The 17,726-nt window shown below is 50.1% G+C and overlaps 1 protein-coding gene across 2 annotated transcripts in view; it reads right to left on the bottom strand.

Moving 5' to 3' along the window:
• The window catches only part of Ptpmeg (protein tyrosine phosphatase Meg), a 345,246-nt gene that overhangs the window by 283,919 nt on the left and 43,601 nt on the right, over positions 1 to 17,726 (bottom strand). Inside the window, exon 1 of one of the 2 annotated variants that reach the window (XM_065429854.2) lies at positions 9,589 to 10,269. The exons of the other annotated variant lie outside the window; for it this stretch is intronic. The gene's annotated coding sequence lies outside the window, so the exon portion shown is untranslated. Of the gene's footprint in view, positions 1 to 9,588; positions 10,270 to 17,726 lie in introns of those variants that run through there. 2 annotated transcript variants of the gene reach the window in all.

Raw genomic sequence — 17,726 nt, 5'->3', positions numbered from 1 at the left:
GGGTCATGATAAGGGTACTCGGGAAAGAAGAGAAAAAGACCTTATGTAGAAACAACCGGCCTTTATTTTACATTTAGCCTGGCCTCCATGTTAATTAGCAGAAGAAAAAAATTTTACCACGAGGGGACTCCACGCTGGCGCGGCTTTCCCTCAGAAGTGACGCAGGGCTAAGCGCAGGCATCCCCCCGGATGCTAAGCTGCGGGGGCTGCCAGCTGTCGTGGAGGCCGTGACCATGCCAAACCCAAAGAAATCTGCTCACTCGAACACATAGTCAGGCTGCATGTGGGGCACTCGCAGCCATAAACGTTTCCGCGGCACTACGCTCGACATTAGAGAGTTTTAGGTTAGGGGGCGCAAGCGGCTTGCGTACGCAAGAACTAGGGGCCACGGTGCTGCGCATGCGCAGACCATTACATCTATGTCTGCACATGCGCAGTACCGTCATCCCTAGTTCTTCCGCACACAAGCCGCTTGCGTCCCCTAACCTAAAACACTCTACTAACAACGCACCTCAACGCACACCCTAACATTATAGTGTACGGATTCAGTAGATTCCGAGCCGCACAGGGATCAGGGGGAACGAAGTGGTACGTGCCACCACATCCCGCGCAAATCTATTGGGCCCTACCCTCTGGTAGCGTGACGCACTGAATCTAAATGAGCAATACGCCTTCGCGCGGGCAGAAAGGCGTATTCGCGTAGGCGCGAAGTTTTTTTACGTGCATGAAGCATCGACAAGCAAACACACATGAAGCGAAGAGAGGAGGTACTATGGAGGAGTGCGCAGTCGCACTCTGTCTTGCCCCCACACTTGCAGCACTACATCTTGCATGGCATGTGACGACTTCTCGGATAATGCGCACATTCTGTGGGAGTGTCCGGGGAGCCGTCCCGCTATGCAGGCGAGCCTTGCCGAGAGAGAGAGACAACTTTATTTATCCCATCTTAAAGGGAAAGGAAGTGCAGGAAGAAGGCGCGGGAGGTTATCCTACTCGCGGTAGGCCTCCTCTACCACCTCAGCCCACCTCAGGATAGCTTCCTGAAGTTCGGGGTTGTAGCTGCGCATGGCAGCCTCCCACAGCTCCCTACAACTTAAAACTCTACAAAGGTTAGGGGGAGGGGAGTGGTTCTTGCATTGCCACATAATGTGGTCAAGGTCCGCTCTGCTAGCAGGACAAAACTTGCAGGCTGAAGTAGGGTATATTCCCGGGTGAATTTTGTTACGTAAGGCAGGAGATAGAAAAGTGCGAGTCTGTAGTTCTCATCCACCCGTGGACCTGCGAAACTGAGTGGCTGGCGGACTGCTCCTCCGACTATGTACAAGCCACGATCGCGCTCGTCCCGACGCTCGGCTAGGCAGACAATTAGAACAAAGCGGGTGAACCCGGGCGAACCAAGACCGGGGTTGCTGAATATTTTATCCTCTCTCTCTCTCTCTCTCTCTCTCTCTCTCTCTCTCTCTCTCCCCTTGGCAACATCCCCTGCAAACGATATAGATGAGAAGCATTTTAAAATGCTAACCGCGGGTGTTTATGCGACCTCTTCTCATCGCCCCTCGTACCTCCGATGCGCGCAGCCTGCACAGCGATGACACAGCGGTCTGAACACGCACGAGCATACACACAATCCAGATTCTGAAGGACGATAGCACTCAAGCGGTTTGCGCATCATATTCGGGCACGCTCAAAAATCCAGGATATGTGAGAGTGAGTGAGTGAGTGAGCGCCGAACGCGAGGCTGTAACTGATGTCCCTCTCACCAGCAAATAAAAGTTCAAAATGTGAAATGTGCGAACATGCATGAAAACTCCCTGTAGCCAGATATTCACAACACCACGCGACTGCATGCTTTTCTCTCCCTTCCTCCCCCCCCCCCAAAAAAAAAAACATTATGCGCCTCCAAGTTCAATAAGACGACAAAGAACGCTGATAACCACGACAATAATTTTTTTTTTTTTCCGCACGGGATGCAACTTTAACACACGTTGTTGTCTGCACACATCCGCATACGGCGGACGTAAACATGCCATTACGCTACTAATGATGAAGGCAAATCGACGGTCATCAAAGAAAAAAGCGAGAGGGGGGGGCGGGGTGTTAGGCGTTAATGAGCTAGGACAAGTGTATAAAAAGCTTCTCGCCCCGCCGTGAGCGCCGGCGGCGAAGCGAGCGAACCCGTATACGTACGGCGCATCGGCCCATCGACAATAGCAGCGGGTTCGTAAAGAAGGTGGGTGACCATGCCGGGCGGCGAAGCGATAGCGAAAGCGCGTCTCCCCCTTTATCCGGCCCTTCCACTCCGGCCGCGCGACCGACGCCTCTTGACGAGAGCCTATATGCCGCAGCTTCCGACGCATCGAAAGTCGGCGGCCCCTATCAGCGCGTCCCGGATCGCCAGTGCGGCAGCGGGGGTCCGGAAAAGCCGATAAGGCGAGCACTCGAACCGCAGCTTGACCCGCGCTTACACCGAGCATGCACAAGGCACCTGGCGTTCCCCGCGCAGCCTGTCGTACGTATACCGCGCTCGCGCAACGGCTTCACCGCGCAGCTTAGAGCGAGGCACGCCGCTTCCGCCGCCCTTTGAAAAGCCTCTCACGGTGCCGTGTGGCAGACTACACGCCTATGCGACGTAAGCACGCATGGGCGATAAGGAAAAAAAATTATAGGGTTTTACGTGCCAAAACCACTTTCAGATTATGAGGCACGCCGCAGTGGAGGACTCCGGAAATTTCGACCAACCTTTACGTGCACTTAAATCTAAATACACGGGTGTTTTCGCATTTCGCCCCCATGGAAATGCGGCCGCCATGGCCGGGATTCGATCCCGCGATCTCGTGCTCAGCAGCCCAACACCATAGCCACTGAGCAACCACGGCGGGTGTGCGATGAGGAAGGAAGTGAAGCAAGGCACGGGACCTACTTGATTGGTTGAGAGTTTCCATCTAAAAGTAGACGAAACCAGCGGAAAGTGGAAGGAGAAGCAGTTGGAAATACTACTAACAAACACTAAATTAAATTATGGGGTTTTACGTGCCAAATCCACTTTCTGATTATGAGGCACGCCGTAGTGGAGGACTCCGGAAATTTCGACCAGCAGGGGTTCTTTAACGTGCACCTAATTCTGAGTACACAGGATGTTTTCGCATTTCGCCTCCATCGAAATGCGGCCGCCGTGTATCGAGAAACACTACTCGAGCCGTAGCTCTGCGCTGAGCTGCTGTACTCCAGTCTAAACAAAAAAGAAGAGACTCGCCGTGGATGTCGAGCGATGTCCAGTGGATGCTCAGCGAAGCTGCGGAGAACCACCACTACAACTGCTGAGGGGGTGCGTGCAATGCCTTATTGCCCAATACCTCCTCCGGCGCATTATTCAGCCACAGGAGAGAATGTGGACGCGCGGACTCCCCCTGTGCTGGAATTCCACGGCAATACGAACAGCGGCAGCACACCGCCGCATGTCGTATTGCCGTTTCTTTTTCCATTTGCCGCTCCTCGTATCCACGCTGCTCCTCGGGAGTCCTAACTATGCGCGGTTGCCTACCCATAGCAGTGCAACAATGGCAATGAAATCAGTTGCTAAGCTGGTTCTTGCGAAAGGCCAATGACGTCACTCCCAATGTCGCAAGCTGCCGTCGTCGTGGCACATTGCGCAACAGTAATCTTCAGCGGGAAACATTTGCGGGCAGCGCTAAGTGCTTCGCATTGTTAGCACGAGTGTCTTATCATCAGTTATGAGGTTCGGATATTTGTTTTCTGCATGTTCTTAATTGAAACGAACGTCGTGCTGAATGTGGTGTGAGTGATGCCAAAGAATCTAAAGACCTTTCGTTTGAATCGCTGCACGTTCTTTTTTTTTCTTTTGGTGAGGACGCCGCCGCTGAAAAATCCCGACCAACTAATGGCTAACAGCCTCGCTATAAAACGATGGCCATGTTGATAATGGTTTCCCACGGCACGCCCTTCGAAACGAGGCGGCGACGAATAGTCACCTAGCCTGCTTGAGCTAACCGCGTTTTATTACTACATCTATTGCAGCCTAGCGTTTTTCACATCAGTGGTTTAAATTCATCTTCATTAAAGCTTCTACCTCTATATCGCAAACGACCCCAGCTCCATCTTTTCCCCTACCAACAATCAAACGTTTCTTGCTCGATCGCTGAACAATGAACGCTCCCTTCTGCTTCCGACCCGAGCGCTTCTGGAAATGTTCCCTACACTTTCCTCGCTGGATGAATACCTTGGCACGCAATTAGAATGTGTCGAGTCGTCTACAGACTTTTGCTGCAGCAGATACGCGCTTCATCACGTTGCGAATTTAACTGCCCCGCGTAAAGCGAGTAATTTATTTGGCTTTGAAACATCTGCATATTACAGGTCACTGCTGTGACCATTCTACGTAGATGGTTGAGTGATGTCACTCGGGCGAGCGATCTGCATGATTCCTTTTCCCACGCGACGTCATAGGCAACATTTCAAGCACGCCGCTCCACTAAGCTTCTCTTTAATGGCATATCTACGCAAAGTCATTTTCTGCACCTGTGAAAGCGAAAATGCGAATACAATAAATTTCGACGTTCCTTCAAAACAATGGTACAGTTCCGGAACGTCTGCTGCCACTACTGAATTGAATTGGGCCACACAACTGGACTGGACAGTCTTCCCACTATTGGACAGAATTGGACCACCAATGGGCCTGGATAAGTCTTCCTACTACTGGACCTAACTGGCGAAAGCAAATCGTGCAAAAAAACAACAATCTGTAGTACACCGTGAAGTATCAATGAAGAGCTTACGGTGGGTTAACGCACATCAAAGTCTGACTTATATTAAATACCTGCCAACTCTCCCAGATTTTCCCTTAAATTATACCGATTTGAGCTCGTTTTACGATATTACGAATGTCATGTCAAACTTTACGGAAAACAGATTTACGAAAAAATAGAAGAAAAAACAAATTGCGATAACGTCTGTGCCGACTTTCCGCTCTGTGCAAATTTATTCAGACATGTTTCTGAAAGGCGAAATCGGCAAACAATGGTCAGTCGCTGAATAAAGTCACAGTTGTGTTGCGTTGTTTTTCAGTCTCTGCTGTGCCTAGCTTCCCGCTAAATAAAGCGTGCATGCAGCCTGTACATACGAGTGGTACGCGCTCAGGGCATACATTCAGAAAATGCGTGGTAGCATCCCGCCCCTTCTCCACCTGTAATAGCTGAGGCATATTTACGAATTTAACCATTCAACGGGTATGATAGTATGACCACCGATTCACAGTCGCATTTGACATAAGCTGAAACACAGTGCCCGAGGTCGCAGGAGCTCGAAACTGTGCAGCGGCGCCGAGGGTAGGAGTTGGCGTCAGGCATGTAAAAAGGGGTAGCTGGCTCATAGCGTCGCCCGAGTCATTCACGCTAAGGGCGTTGTTGAAGGGAGAAACAGATTGTCATCGACAACGAGAAGAATTGGGTTTGTTTACGATCCACAGGAGGAGGAGAGAATGTTACGTCTCAACAGTCTAGCTCGACTGAATTGGAACACCCTCTAAACACTCTTAAAACGGTTGCGCCCTTTGGGGTGTATATTTGGCCCACAACAATAACCGTCATCTGCCTTGCTTGCGTTTCCTTTCCTGAAAGCTGAGCGCTCGCTACTTTCCTGTCGAGAATGCTGCGTCACACTGATAACGCGCATGCCGTTCGTGACTGGGAAGTACCGGGCTCGCAGCTTTAAAGAAAAAAAAAAAAAAACGCGGGCAAGACAATAATATAATAATATTTGGGGTTTTACGTGCCAAAACCACTTTCTGATTATGAGGCACGCCGTAGTGGAGGACTCCGGAAATTTTGACCACCTGGGGTTCTTTAACGTGCTCGGGCAAGACAGATGACGATTATTGTTGTGGGACAAGATAAGCCCCAAAGGGTGTAAATTTTTCTAAGAGTGAAGAGCGGAAAAAGTTCGCTTAAGTGCCCTCCGTCTTCCCGAGATCCCCAGGCCACGGAAATATGCCGCACCTCCGTTCAATCCGAACATCAAAAGTCGCCGAAGGATTAACGTTGAGGGCGAGGGTGCGCACAATCACGCCGGCACCTTTGTTCACGGAGCACACAGAAAAGGAGGGGAGTTTCGTAGACGGGGATTGTCATGCTTGACTCTACCTTGCGCGTCGTGGTTCCTGGGATGACACGGCAATTACCTGGAGCGCCTGTCAAACGACCTCGGCGGCTAACAGTGGCCGCGAGGAAACGGCATAGAACGTCCTTTTCCAGGAGCTTGCTCCCATCGTCGGGGTCGGCGGCGGCTTACCGTCCTTCAACGCTCTATTCGCCAAATGTGCCTCGCCTTGGTGGCGTCGCTGGTCTGTCCCGAGGGAGACGCATTGTTAGCTTCACGCGATTCGTCGCAGTAGGGCAGGAGAGGCTAGAAGGTCACTACCCCCGCTGGACGACCGTAACACGACACACGAAAAAAAAAAAAATGGTTCGAGAGATCTCAGTAACCGAAGCGCTGTACATTTCTATGCCACTGTGCAGTCGTGGGACACCTTCGACAATGGGCACCCGTCTTGCAGCTCATTATGCGCGACTGTAGGCAAATAACTTGAGCTGTAGCGGATTACTAGGGAGCATGCCCTTTAGATTCTATGGCATGCTAGTCGGGCAAGGTAGCGTGACGTCATGGATCGAAGTGCACAGGCCCGGTGCTATCTCTGTCTAGGAGTTGGCTCGGGCCTAGTTCACTTTTTAATATATACATAAAGATGGCCGTATTTTGTTCTAATGGAGCCAAAGAAAGAACGTGCCAAGTTTAGAGAAGTTTTATTGCACCACAAGGGCCCAAATACGAGAACGAGAAAAGAAAAATTGAACTTAAATATCTGAATTCACTGTGACGTACCGCCGCTGAAGCTTGGGCGCGAAAAAAGAAGAAAGATATATATGGCAGGACACAACCCTGATGTCGGTCTATGTAACCGACGATATAACTGAGCGACGGACAATGCGCTAATTCCAACTGAATGTTTTTCATTTTTTTGAAAAAAAAAAAAAAAGAACGTTTAGTTGGAAGTAGCATCTTGTCAGTCGTACATGTTCCTCTTTCAGTCCGCGTTTTTGCAGCGCTCTTTTCTTCAAGTACTTTGGATAAAGGTTCGTTGAAACGCAAGATATGGCGTGTTTTTACAAATAACGACGTGTCCATGAATGGTTTCACGTCATTTCTTGTTCTTATTTATTTATTTGTTTATTTTACTTGTTCATTCCTCAAATGTCCCCCGTGTCCCCGTGCCTCAAATGCCCCCCGTGCCGAAACGGCGACTTAAAAATTAAATTATAAGGTTTTACGTCCCAAAACCACTTTCTGATTATGCGGCACGCCGTAGTGGAAAACTCCGGAAATTTATAGTGCACCTAAATTTTATAGTGCACCTAAATCTAAGCACCACGGGTGTTTTCGCATTTCGCCCCCATCGAAATGCGGCCGCCGTGGCCGGGATTCGATCCCGCGACCTCGTGCTCAGCAGCCCAACACCACAGCCGCTGAGCAAAAACGGCGGGTCAAGGCCAGGTAGCGTGACGTCATTGATCTGTGTAAAGAGGCCTTGTGCTATCTATAATGGGTGGTGTTGGAAGAGACCAAGAAAGCGCCGCTTTAAAATCGAAGTTTTGCCTCCAGTTTTTAGTAATCAACCCGTAACCGCAAAAAGAAAAGGGGGGGAGGGGGGAGGAAAAGAAACGGGAACAAAGCTTTTATAGAACAGTTTATCACCCTACACTGATTTACTGTTATTTTTTTTCTTCAATGTCTCTTTAATTGCACTAGGCATCTCGTCAGGGTTGCTCGCCCCACTTCGCCCCTGAAGCCGACGCAAGCGGAAGAGAATGCGACAGCTGTTATGCTGGAGGCAGCAGTATTTATAGCCGCTGCTAAACCGGTTGGCTGGTTGCACTCACTCTAAGCGCAGAGTCGCACGTAAGCACGTAAGAATATACAAACACTAACACAAGCCAGGATATTTACTTTTAGTTCACAGGCACGAGAGACTTCACTAAATTTTCGAAAGCTGCGGCTCTGACGTCATTGAGATCACGATAAGCGCCAAACCAATTCATGCACACTTAAAAATAAAGTCCGTAAATAACTAGTTTATGCGTGGATTTACTGGTTTACCAAGTATTTTACTGCCTTCTTATTGGTTCTTCACTAGCCGCGGCTATAGTAAAGTAAGTGCTGCCTTTACTAGCCAGGAAGGTTTCTTGGTAATTTTTACTAAGCAACTACTAAGCCACGAATACCTCGTCTGGCCGTTGTCTATTATACTGCGATTATGACAGTATTATGCAAAATTAACATAAAATGTAGTATTGTTCATTGTGTTGGACTAACAGTTATGTGCGACGGCGCAGCACACATATACGCCGCCAGTAGATATAAACATTTCGGTGCAAAGCTTTGACTATTTATCCAAATACATAACTACTCACCGGTGCAGCGTGTACTTCCTCAAGGTAAGCCTATAAAAACTCGAAGTTACCTCTTCGAGCACGTGTCACGTAGCACCTTTGCGGTTCTTCTGTATGCGCGCACTTGCTTGTCGTTGCTTGGTGGAGTTATGCGGTACTGTTACCCGGTGTCAAGGCGCCTCAACATTCCTGGTAAGCGCTACGTACACCAATAACTGATGCTTAATATATAGCGAAAGGACGCCGGTTCTCTTTCTGGAGCGCAGCCCTTAGGCGTCCGTTCCTGCGCCGAGCACAGGAGCCCCTCGCTAACGAACGCAGCGAAGGATGAAAGTGTCGTCTGCTCACCGATGACACCGCCGATACCATATATAAAAACCAAGCGCTGCATGAGCCGAGGTCCGTCTGCGGCGGCTGCTGTGAATCGCACCCACGCGTCGCCCACACGCTGCCTCTCGTCATCCGATTAGCGAGGCAGTGGCGCCACGTTTCGCTCCGTTTGCAACGTGCCGCGCGAGAGATTGTCCGCGCCAGCCAATATATCGCGAAATGCAAACACGTACAAATTGAGCTGCGCGTAAATTTCACATTATGGAGTATCGTAATCGTCGGTGAATTTTTTATATGCATTATTTTACTTTTTTATACTTTTACAACATCGACTGTTGTAACTGCAGTTCAGTTGCGTTAGTAACTGCACTGATGCGGTAGTACATGGTTAGTGATACTCCCTAGCTTCAACAGGTGGTGAAAAGTGCTATCATCTTACTACCTGTATTTACTAAGAAGGTATTACTTTTTAGTCATGTGTTATTATCAGTTGGTGAATATGACGACCTTTTTTTCTTTTATTTAAGAGTGACGTTGAAATCTACAGAACAAGTAAGAAGTCGTATTCCTGAAAAGCCTATCGTACTTGCTTAACAACAACTAAGCGCGTTTTCTTTTCTGTTTATTGCTCCTTAGCCCCTGTCAAAATGCAGCGGTTACGTCGCCATCATTCAACGTCGCGGTCATGTGGTATACATTCTATCCAGCGCCAAGACATGGTTTTGTTTATGACGCTCCTGCTAAGCTCACGCGAAGCGAGGCGAGAGCGGGCTGCTCAGCGAAAACCCACCAGACTCACCCAACTCCGCGTCCGTTGAGGAATGGGGCACGTAATCCAAACTCTCCGTGTTACCACCGGCACAGGTCGACGTTGCAACACGCTGTAGTTAGATGACGGCATTTCAGACCCAAGTGCCGCGTTCGCGGTCCGAGCAGCGAACTTTCGGCGACATCTTCCGCGGCCAATTCACACAATACGCAGGTTCGAAACACAAGACACAAAAGAAGCAATGCGAGAGAAACGGGCGGACAGAAAAGGAGAGAAAAAGAAAGCTAACAACACACGCGCGCACTAAAGCTTCTGTCTGAGACACCGCTATCAGCAAAAGGGCACACGCCGATGGCAGGCACGCGAATCAACCCACGGTGTTGCCGGATGCTGCTCCTGGCCGGCACTGACCTCTACGACAGAAGGCGGCAAGAAAAGAACGAAAGAGAGATGCGTCCACCAGAAACCAAGGGAACTTGGCGAGCACGAGGGAGAAGCGAATCCAAGCGGCGGCGTTTGCAGACGACAAGTCGGAGCGAACGAGCCCGCACGAAGGACGAGCAGGACGGCTGCGGCGAGCTCGGCCGATGACGAGTACTCGGTTGCACCGAGCGCGCGCGCAGGCAGAACGATCTCCGCGAGAGACGCACACGGCACGCACTCGCACACAGCTCACAGTCGGCGGCGCGGTCTGCCACACTGCGCCGACTCGCGCCGCTCCTCCACAAGCGAAGCGAGAAGCCCGTTGGGCGGTGCGCGCGCGCGCGCGTCTGCGTTGGCGGCGCGCCGAAGGCGCGACCTGACGTCGAAGTGACGCCGCGAATGCGCTCGCGCGTGTTGCGGGGAAGCGCCCCGGACGGGGGAGAGCTGGCGCGGAGCCCGGCCTGAAGGCAGCACGAGCGGCGTCGATGCACGACGGATGCGGACGGACCGTCGCGCGAGCCGGACGAAACACACACAAATATATATATATATATATATATATATATATATATATATATATATATATATATATGCTATTTTACTAAACTTGGGCCAAACCTCAAAAATATGAAAATGCGACGTAGCAGCACTGCACCATGTGCTGCTACGTCGCAATCAGAATCAAATTTTATTACTACATACGAAGTTATTATATGTAATATACAGGAGGAGGTCCCGGAGTCGGAGACTGAATTGGGGCCTCCTTCACTTACTTGGATCAAATTTCGCATTCCGTCTCATTACATATTGTTAACTATTAACTTCTCAATTATTATGATAAGATGAAAAGTGAGAATGAGAAAATTGTACAGCGACATCACAAACACCCGACACAGCTGCCTGTCGCTCAATACGTGCTACGTAAAAGTTTTTCCGAAAGTGAAAGAAGCCCGTGAATACATGCAAAGTGCCTCGAGCGGCAAGTCGCACGTCAATTTCGCGTGTATTCGCGGGTTTCCCTGCAGAGTAGCATGTAGGCAAACACTTCTACGACGGCAAACCGCTATGGTTTTAATTAAAGAGGTCTCTCTCAAGCAGGTCGACAAGCGCGCAGAAAAGGTAGCCCCGGTCATCAGCCGGGAATCCAGTTGTTAACGTTTACCCTTTCACCGAGAACAATGTCCCAGCACAAGACCTGGAGAATAAACTTTAAAAAAAGAAAAGAAGAAAGGGAGCGCAGTGAGGAATGATCGAACGACAGGAAAATAACGTAAGCGCAAGCTGGCACTCGGTTTCGCGCCACTTCCGTGCAGTGTCAAAAACCAGCCACAAAACGGACGGGAGTACGTATACACGCACGCACGCGCAGACAAACACACTTATCCGAGATTTCACAGCAACCATTCCCTAGCCTCTCGTCGAAGCTGAATTTCGAGAGCATACGTATAGTCGGCAAATCCATACGCGCGATTTGCAATACAAGCGAATGAGTAGCTGCGCCGCACCACTTCGTTCGCGCTACTGCGATGCGCAGAAGTAGCTCATCGACGACGCGCTCTCGCATCCTGCTGCACGCAATAAATCAGCGCTGCTGCTGGGGCATGCACGAGGGCGGCGGAAGACGATGTGCGGCTCCGTCACTCCGAAAGCATTTCGCCTGGCCGCAGAACTGCTGCGCCGCGCCTCTATGTTTTTTTTCTTCTTTTTCCTTTCTTTCTTTCTTTCTTTCTTTCTTTCTTTCTTTCTTTCTTTCTTTTTTCTACGTGCCGCATTGCGAACAGCCGCCCTTTTGTTTGCACGCCACTTCGCAACTACTCGACCCGCGCTTCTCCCTCAGCGCGCCGGCGTCCAAGAAAAGAAAACCGCATTCGTCGCAGCGGCTTTTAGCGCACCAACGGCACACGAAGGCGGCGGCCTCAAGGGTCCGAGAAGGAGCGGGCTGATGAAACGCGCCACTCGGCCCATATTCCCAGGCGCACGCGAGTCTTGCGTCCCTCGAGAGAGGAAAGCACGGTAGTGACTATACAGTAGACTCCTTCCCATACCGGCGCTGTCGCAAACGGTCGGGAGCCTCGATCGGGGTGCGCTGTGCTTTCGATACATCATGTATGCACCACGCATGCGTGGGTGGACGGTGGCTGAAAGGCGAGGAATGTTTGCCATCTTTGCCCAATTCCCATGGCGGGTATGAGCCACGAGCTCAGGGGACAACTACTACTGCGACAATCTTACCTACGGCCCCGAAAATCTCCTGCTCGCGTCGCATGCACAGCCGCGTGCTGTAGGGTGTTTTAGTTTGGCGTTTTTACGCTCTGCTCCGCAGCTAAGCGGAGGAGCGGAAGTGCGAATGCACATGCGCCCTCTGCTTAGCCGCAGGCGGGCTAACGTTGGCTACAGCGTTGGCGTCACGAAGGATTGGACTGGATGCAGAAAGCAAGCTCGCTGGCTATCGCGTGGCGCCCCTCTAGACGGCGCTTTATTTCCACTGGATAAAATGGGCCGATAACGCTTTACAAGCGCACGTCTAGGTACTTCATGGACAAATAAGTTACACACATACGTTTCACTTTAAAAAAAGTGATCAATGGGTGTTTTCATTTTCTTTCATTACCCTGAATTTGGCCAGAGGGCGCTGCAACTACGAAAGGTCCGCTCAGCGTCGTACCGTAATGACGTTCAACTAAAACACACTATTTTTTGGCTACCTGTGACCATCACTGACAGCAAATTCTCGGGTGCGTCCGTGCGTTTCGATTTCCCTATACCAATTATAAAACGCCGAAGTAACTAGGGAAATTGCTTTTAACGCCGTCCGACGCTCTTCGCTATCGTACGCACAGGATCATGCAGCGGTATAACATCGTGTCAGTTAGGTGGTTGAACTTGCTCCCTGGAGTCAAGTCAGCGCTCGCCGCACAGGTCGTATGTCAATGAACTCTGCTTCGAGGGCGTTTCTCTGAAAGAAAAAAAGGTCGAAGAAGCGAGCTGCCCGAGCTGAGCCGAGATCAGGCAGCCAGCTGCATGCGCAATACTTTGGTGACCGCGCAACTATATATGCAGTGCTAACGACGCCCGCCGAAACGCGCAACGCGAGCTCCGGCGAGTTCGTTAACCTCCAGCGGATCGCGATGAGTTTCGGCGCGAGAAAGGTCAATGCAAGACGAGAAGGACATTGTCAACACGGTGCACAAGCGCAACAATAAACGACCGTCTAAAACGAAGGAGTATAACATAGGTGAGGGAAACGAAAGCAAGCTGCTAAAAAATACACATGTTCAAAACGTTAGAACAAACTATCATCTAAAAGAAGAAAAAGTGGGAAACCGAGAAGAAGAAGCCCCAGGCTGAGGCGGCGAACTCTGCCGACAGCCAATTACCAAGCCAAAGAGAAAGCACGCTAATAACGCCGGAAAGAAAGAAAAATTAATAAATAAAGAACACGTCCGCGTCTTTCCATTACGAGGAAGGAACGAACGAAACTAGAAACGCAAGAAAGCTCTAATCAATCGCCGAGGCAACGTCAGTACACACGCCTTCCTCACTTTGTCTCCTTTCGTAGTTGTTTTCAAGTACACTATATAAGACTTTGTACTGAGCGGATACAAGCAGGTCCCTTAGGGAGCTCATGTAAGCATGCATCAGACAGTACCGCACGCATGTTCCACTCCTTATTCTTTCCTACATAGCCGTGTATGCGGACGTGGAGGACGACATCATGCATGGCGTCACAGAGCTATCGTACCGTCGGCGACGCAGCCGCGAAATTGCGATTCGTGTGATTGATGCGGTGCGCAGATCATGAACTGTCGCGATGTAAATGGGTCCCCCCAGAACGTACGTGCCACCACACCGACGCGACGCCGACGTTTTAACGGGGGATATGATGTTCGAAGTAGGATAGCCACAAAATATGCACGCGCATGGGTGTGACGCCATGCGAAGACGTATGGGTGAGGCTCGAACGCACGCTATAGAGCAAACTTGAGGTAAGATACACATTAGCAGATTACGTTCGTGAAATAATACAACAACCAGACATAACAGATTCAGGCTGGGCGCGTGAGAGTGTCGAAATAATTAAGCAAGTCGGCGTCACAATTTCATGGACGAAGCGCTGAATTCCGTAAGCAGCCTCTCCAACACATCTAACATAGCCGCGTTTTCACTATAGTAGTACTATTAAAGCTCACCCAAACGCGTTGAAAGCTTGGACGGTTCCGAAAGCGGAAGTGTGGCATGAATGACGTCACCAGCAGCTTGCATGATGAGAACTTCACCTACGATTCTAGCCCGAGCTTCGCCACATTGGCTAGGTCAAATGAGGTGCAAAGAAGCACACTTGCAGGTTTTATTAAAATAATGGCTTCCGACTACAGCTCCTGCAACAGCGGATTCAGGCCAGGCCTCGCGATAAAAGAGAGAGGCGAGTTGCGGCGAGGACTGCACGACCACGACATAAAAAAAAAATAATAAAGAAAGTTGCCGAATGGGTGGAGGCCATCAGGAACACGGTACTCCTAAAGCAAGATGGCCCAGGCTGTACAGAGGGCCCAGGAAAGGGCGGAGCGTCACGGCGTTCTGTCATTGTAACAGCTGGCCGCGCCAGCGGCTACAACGGCCTCCCGTTAGGGGGTTCTGACAGTAGCTCGTTAGGATCAAATAAAGTTCGTTGTCTGTCTGTTTGACGTCAATTTCTGACGCTGAGCGAAATGTTTTGACGTCAGGGACATGATAGATATATGGCATCTTCTCGACGTCATCAACTTCTCGGCGTCATCTTCTCGACGTCTCCATAGCGTCAATATGTGCAATAGCAAACGCACCGCGCTATTAGATTCGAATATGTATAATTGAGACAGCCAACAGTGTCCTTATAAGACGGCAAGGGCCACATCAAGAACACACGGTAAAGAGACATTAAAGAGAAAATTTGAGCTGAAGTAGTCAATAACTTTTCAACAATACCCCCCAAAAATATCTTCTCATACCGCGAGAAGAGGCTTCGTGAACCAGAAAATACGCAAAAACGAAAGGTCAGGTGGCGACGCCCCCTTGAGGTTCCTGCACCAGCTGTGTGTGACGTCATGGATATTGACGGCGTCTGCTCGGGCCTATAGTTAATTTTTTATCGGTGAAGATGAGCTACGCGGTACTCTAATTGGGCATTTACTAAGCCACAACAGCCCAAATACTACACAATACTTTGTAATCATGAGGTCGCATTGAACGTACCGGCGTTGAATTTATTACGGAAAGTTTGAAAAAACATAACATTAACCTTCCTTTTCGCTTTTAATAATCGACCTATTACAGCGAAATTAACGGAAGCAGAATACTGAAGTAGTACTAAACTGATTTAGTCTTTCTGTTTAAGTGTTCCTTAAGGTACTCCATATGCGTAGAATGAGAGAGAGAGAGAGAGAGAGAGAGAGAGAGAGAGAGAGAGAGAGAGACCAACACGCAACCACTCCCGCGCCTCTGCCACAGCGAGGCTTTCTCTACGTTACGCCTTTCAGCAGACTTCGCTATACAAAGAACGACGCTACCGCAAAGCGGACAAAAATATATATATATAAAGAAACAAAGAACAAGGAAAGAAAAGCAACGGAGACAGGCACGCGCTAGAAACAGAAGAAAAGAAAAAAGAACATAAGCAGCAGCTGCAGCGCCAACGACCTGTTCTGCTGTTCAGGCGCTGCCGGAGCGGCGACGGAACGGAAGACGCCGAGTCCTTTCTTCCCTCGAAAACCGCACATGTCCTCGCCGAGCCGAGAATGAGACATTTCGAAATGCAAATGGCGTTTCGTCGCCGAACAGCTGCAACAAAATGGCACGGCCCATCCCCGCGACATGTTTCGTGCACCGCGCGCACACTAGCTTACTACGCCTCCTGTAGCGTGGATTATTTCGAGAGGAGCTGTAATTTGCAGCCACTTGTAAAGAAATAAACAAATAAATGAAGACAGCCTAAGCCGATCGTGCCAAAAGGCAAACGGAAGTCCGACAAGTGGGTGGGTGAGTTGGGGACAGCGACAGTGTGCTGCTGTTCTAGTTGGCACAACAAGCACTATGGGGACGTCTACAAAACATTCATTTTTTTTCCCCCTTAGCACATTATGCATGCGACACACAGCGGAAAGCTCGCAAACTGCGAGATGCGCAACTATTCGCTCCGAAGGGCGCGGAAAAACGGGGGCGGTGACAGCACTTTTCTATTTGTAATTACTTTTGTCATAATCTGCACTAAAAAGAAACAGACAGCACCTTCTTGGCGGATAGGTGGTGGTAGAAACGTCTTTACTGGCAGAAAGACGAGACGTGTCAGAAATCGAGATGACCAAGCCAACCGGACACGACACAACCGCATTTCCACGCATTATACATATACGCATCGCATTATACAATACGCATCTCGCCAGGCGGCATGCGCGAGTACATGCGCCCCTCGCAAGGCGGGTTGTCGGAACTCGCCTTCAACGCTTGCTGGGATTGTCCCGTCAGCTTTCACGTGAACCCGACGAACAGATGCCGGCGCGACGGGACGATTCGACCCGGCCTTATCGGGTTCGTGCAAATGAAGTTACACGCTCGTTTTGCCAACCCGCACGACACTGCAGAAAGCACGGTCAACCCAATTCGCGCATAGGACCTCGCAAATACCGGGTGTTTCTCAGAGACCGACTTCAAACAATATTTAAACATAGCCGCTTTGATATAGAAGGACGGTGACTTGCGAGGCATGCCGTCGGTGGTGGCAACCACGGGGTGATACGCGGCATTAATTGGTCGCTAATTGACAAAACAGCGTTACCTTTGGACTCTTAGTTTCAGCGGGCTTATTGTGATAGGGAAATTGAAGAGAACTCATCGCACAAGCCGTATCGACTTTTGGATCAGGAAAAAAAATGTATATTACCCGAGGAACTCTGGCACGATCGACGAATTTTGGCTATCAGGGTGGGCGAAATCCAAATTGGAGTCTGCAGCGAGCGCAAAGGCCGCGGCCTTCGAGGCGACCTCATGCATGCGTCACCCGCAGTGGACAGAAAGCGCAATTATTAATTGCCAATTACTTTATTTCATAGGTGCCTCCGCATTAAACGTCAGTTCATTCCATGATAAAAGATATGCGTAAGCATTGAATGCTTCTTCATTCCAGCTCAACGTCTCGTGCCTATGTTCCCCGTCGCTGGCGCGACATCATATTCGTTTACATAAACTCGACGCTAGCGGGTCGAACCAGAAGACGAGTTCAGCCAAAGCCAACCTGACCGCGTTTAGAAGCACCTTGCCAAGCGGGTTGACAGAACACGCCTCGTCAGCCACTCGGGCCAACCCGACCTGATTTCGGCCCGACAATCCGACGCGCTCCGACTTTATCGGGTTCAGCTAAACGTTGCTACATGGGTGGTGTTCCGATTGACGGCCCAGCGTCCGGGGTGTCATGAGTAACAGAAAAATGTCTCGAAGGCAATGCTGCTGCTAATTTCATGGACCGGAAGTAATTGTGGAGACGGGAATACGTCACGGTCGCCACGTTTTAGACATCACTTATTGTGGTTCATACGGGGGACCGGGATCTTTCGGTCGCGAACGTGGCGCGACAGGAAACTGCGTCGAAACTAATTACGCCTCAGTCTATACTATTAAGCTACAATTGAGCGGGCGCCCGGAAACACGCGACAATTGTTCCACGCCAGCTGTCTACGATGCAGTACTACTGATAAATTATATCACCGTAAGTT

Source organism: Dermacentor albipictus, chromosome 1 (assembly GCF_038994185.2).
Source record: "Dermacentor albipictus isolate Rhodes 1998 colony chromosome 1, USDA_Dalb.pri_finalv2, whole genome shotgun sequence".
NCBI lineage: Eukaryota > Metazoa > Arthropoda > Arachnida > Ixodida > Ixodidae > Dermacentor > Dermacentor albipictus.
This window is presented reverse-complemented; position numbering and strand designations above follow the sequence as displayed.